Here is a 4,114-nt window from a genome sequence, read left to right as displayed (position 1 = left end):
TCAACAGCAGTCCACTCTGCCTTAGTAGATATGCCCACTGAGTCCATGGGCATCAGCGGCATGGCGGGAGACATAGGTGCAGGGGAACACGACCTACGTCTACAAATCTGTCCTGGAGACCAGCCTTAAGATTCCCCAGTCACAGGAATGAGACCGGTACACTGACTTGGACCCCAGCTGGAGACTGCCCGAGTCCTTTCTCTGCAGCCTCTGTGACAGTCCTATATCCATTCTTTACAGTTAGTTTGTGGTGAGTTTATCCCATGTGTAAGCAAAAATATTCAGAGTCCTAAGCTCTATGGCAGGGGTAAGGACTGTCCAGCATCCATAGAGGGAGCAGGACCCTCCCAAATGGGAGGAAGAGGAAGTGCCACTGGTTTCCCTCATTTAATGACTCACAAGTAGTCCTTGAGGGCCCTGCTGGATACCATGACTTCACACAGCTAGACTGGCCCTGTACTCAGAGAGCTTAGTTTCCCCTGAGAATCAGACTTGTCAGAAAACCTGAAAACAGGTAGAAGTTGAGACAAAACCCTCTGGGACATGAAGAAGATGATTGGGAGCACACTTTTGTAGAATGCAGGAAGCAGCAAAGGAGGACCATGGAGCCTAGGGAAAGCTTCACTGGAGATGATGATGAACAGCCAGTCTTGTCTGGAAATCCTGCCTAGCAGACAGAGCTTCCATGTATCCAGTGACTAGGGCAGAAGCCCCAGGTGCTAGTGGAACCTAGGGGGTGCCTGACATCACTGGAGCCTGGAGCTTACTGTGACAGAGGGAAGAAGGAAGGCACTAGGGAGGAGAATGGAGGGAGGGGAGCTGTCCAGATAAAGGTCTGCACTCACTCAGATTGCTATGGGGAATCAGGAAGAGGCCTAAGTTTGGGGAGGCCCCAGATCTACACTGACTCATTTCTCTCTCTGGTTCCTTCTCTGTGTGGCAAGTATTGCTGATGTGAGAAGGATAGAGACATAAGCACAAAGACAATGGGCTATGCCCTTGACACCTGATAGCCATTCACCCATGACACCACAGTGTCTTTCCATACTGAAGCATGAGTCTCTGGTGTGATGCTTCGATTCTCAAAATAATCTACAGATAAGCAGATGGCATTCACTAGTTCCTTAAAGGGAATCACTGGCCGATCATCTGAAATGCCATACAGTCTATGAATTAGTGAGTGATATACACAACGTACAACAGTTCCTTGCCTTTGTGCTTCCTCCAGCAGTCTTCTCCAAATGATAGTGGACAAGAAACATCCATCCAAGGGTGATAGCCAAGTGCTGTCAGAGGGCCATCCCCATGTTCTCCCTGTCCACGTGTAGCTGGAGACACCATTCTGCCTGCAGGCTCTCTCTGTGGCCACCGACTTTCAAATGCCAGCAGAAGCTCTTCAACTCTACTGTCATCCTGCTACCTGTAGTCCCAGAGTCTGCTCACTCCTTCCCTCCACACTCCCAGCTCTACTCAGTGGCCAGACTCATTGGAAAGGCGAATCCTTGCATCTATGGCCTGTCCTTAAATTGTCAGAATGGCTGCCTCTTTCACTTTGACTCAAGTGAAAAATTCTTGTCATGGCTGTAAAATGATGAGCTCTTGCCAAATGACCCCCTTCAGTCTTCTATATTCCCCTGCCAACTGGAGCTCTCTGATCATTCCATGACACTCCTCTCCTCTGTGGGTTGTATTCTTCCTGAGGTTGCCCCCCTTACTGTGATTTCTGAATCATTTCTAAAGAGTGGACACATTTTAACTTAGACCATTACAGTTGTTTGCAAAGCACATGCTCTAAAAAGAATAGATACATTTCTGACTTAGATTGTTTACATTTGTTCTCAAAACACATGCTCAGGCACAGGTCATCAGAACACAACAAGAACAGCATTTTGTGTGTTTTTAAGTCTTGGGTATTTGGTCCTTTGCAAAGGAAAATAAATATATAAAAGACATAAGATCAAAGTGCTACCCTCTTTGCAAGCCTTTGCCATTCACTCTCCAGGGCTGGTTTTCATAAAGAGAAGCTTAGGTCTCTTCTGAGTGTGTCTAAAGACAAGAAGTAAGATCTTGGTCTAGCCTAAATGCGAACCTTCCCCTCGCCATCCTCTCTTACTTTGTCTCTCTGTTCCTCACTCTCCTCTCTCCCTGAAATTGGGAGTGCCTTTGGATATTTGCCCTTGGTGCTGCCTGAGCAGCCACAGCCCGCAAAAGAGATGGCACTGGCCTCAGGTTGGGCAGAAGATGAGAAGAAGCAGCTCTCAAGCACTGTTGGCCATCTGCTCGGTCAGAGCACTCAGAAGATGGACCTGGGAAGAAAACTGGCTTGGAGGCCCAATCTTAGAGACTAACATGTAACCATGCTATGCTTGCCTTCCTGCTGGAAGTTGGAGGGTTTGAAACTCTCCTGAAGGATCCTGACAGTTCCCTTTAGGATGCTGCCTTTGTCCTAATCCTTCTTTGAAAGCAACAGCCAAGAGTGATCACAGTGAGAGGTTACATCATAGCTTCCTCATACTCCTTTTTTTCCCTTCACCAATTGGCCATCCTTCACATACTTCAAGGTTTTCCTGCCCTTGTGGGTCATAGTCACAGGCAGTTTCCGGGACTGATCACACAACCGTGTACCTAAGAAGCAGAAAAGGCCACGGCTCAGGAGCGGTGCTTACCTTGGACATGTTACTGTGTGTTCTTTGCTCTTCCTTACCTTTGGAGTCCTGGGCTGTACAAAGAGATATTCATCAAAAGTGGTCACGAATGGCCAATGTTTTCCACCAGTGCCTGGCAAGCATTCAATGCCTGTACAATAGATTCCTTATGAATCCCATCTCCCTCTGTCCTTAGGCTGGCTTGTTCATCTGGTTCTTGAAGCCAGTGAGTTTTCTTTCTCACTGGTACCCTAGGCTGCTTGAATGGTTCCCTCTGACTAGGATCAAAGTGTCAGAAGAGAGGGAGTCTGACCTCCTGGCTTCAGTCCTAGGTAAAGGCCACTTTTCACTCCAGGTTACTGCCTGATTCTCTGCCCCTAACACACTTAGCTTACTCCCTCTGTAGGCCTTCTCCCAGTCAGAGCAACATTAGGATCCACTGATTTTTTTTTCTGTGGGTTCAAGGTATTTGCACATTAGCATATGAAAGCCTCGCTCTTCTACCCCCTCAAGAGGTGCGAAGCTACAAGAACATTGTGCCTGGGTCAGGAGTGTTTTCTGTCTCTACTTTCAGACCCTTCCTGGGACACATCTGGACACCCTTCACAAAATGTCATGCTTTGCGTCTGTGCAAATATACTGGGTGCCTTCTGATGCTGCCGTGTAGTCGCTGGAACAACATTCCCAAAGTTTAAGGTTATGAAGTGGCAGTTCCTGGCTTACTAAAGTGTGCACACTACAGTCCTTGTGCAATTCAGGTTCCAGTCTGCCTCACAGACAGAACCTTTAATCTCCACACAGTGTGCTAAGGTCTCATGAAGTCAAGATGAGGAACCTTTCCACCCCCTCTATACCTGGGTTGTCCAGAAGGCATAAAGGAGATGAGCTCTCTGAGCACTTTGTACCTTCTCCTTTTTCTTCTCCCATGAGCATCTGAAGGTTTGATACATGTGAGTTCAGTATGGAATCAAAGTCTGAATCTCCAAATACACTCTCCGTGTCTCTCTCCCACAGATACAAATCCTCAGAGCGGAGGCAAATGATCATTAATCTATTTAGCTTGTAACACCCCATGGAATTGGTGTTAACTGCATCTCCATGCTACTTTCTTAATTTTGGTAGCTTTCATATCTTGTGATTCAACCACTGGCCTGAGTGCAGAATCTGGGATATGATTTAACCCAAGGCAGTATTGTTCCACTGTTAGTCATGGAAGCCACCTTGTTTTTCTGCTTGGACCAAACAAACACAAGCTGTCACCACAGAAGCCAAAGCTGCACAGCTAGGTAATGATTGGCAGTCCCCTCAGATACTCTAAGTTACAGAGAACTTGGAAATCTGTAGTTTTATGTGATTTTCCAAGCCCAACTGTAGCTTCCAGTTGGCCCTCTCTATGCCTTTAGCTTAAGGATCAAGATCTAGGCTCTCAGCTATTGTTCCAGCACCAAGCCAGCCTGACCTCCTGTTGC

General features: G+C 47.2%; 1 pseudogene; it reads left to right on the top strand.

Annotated features, from left to right (window-relative positions):
• The window catches only part of LOC116089966, a 10,426-nt pseudogene that overhangs the window by 3,765 nt on the left and 2,547 nt on the right, over nt 1-4,114 (top strand).

The sequence above is a fragment of the Mastomys coucha genome, chromosome X (assembly GCF_008632895.1).
Source record: "Mastomys coucha isolate ucsf_1 chromosome X, UCSF_Mcou_1, whole genome shotgun sequence".
NCBI lineage: Eukaryota > Metazoa > Chordata > Mammalia > Rodentia > Muridae > Mastomys > Mastomys coucha.
The sequence above is the reverse complement of the archived record's forward strand: the minus strand, read 5'-3'. Positions and strand labels throughout refer to the sequence as shown.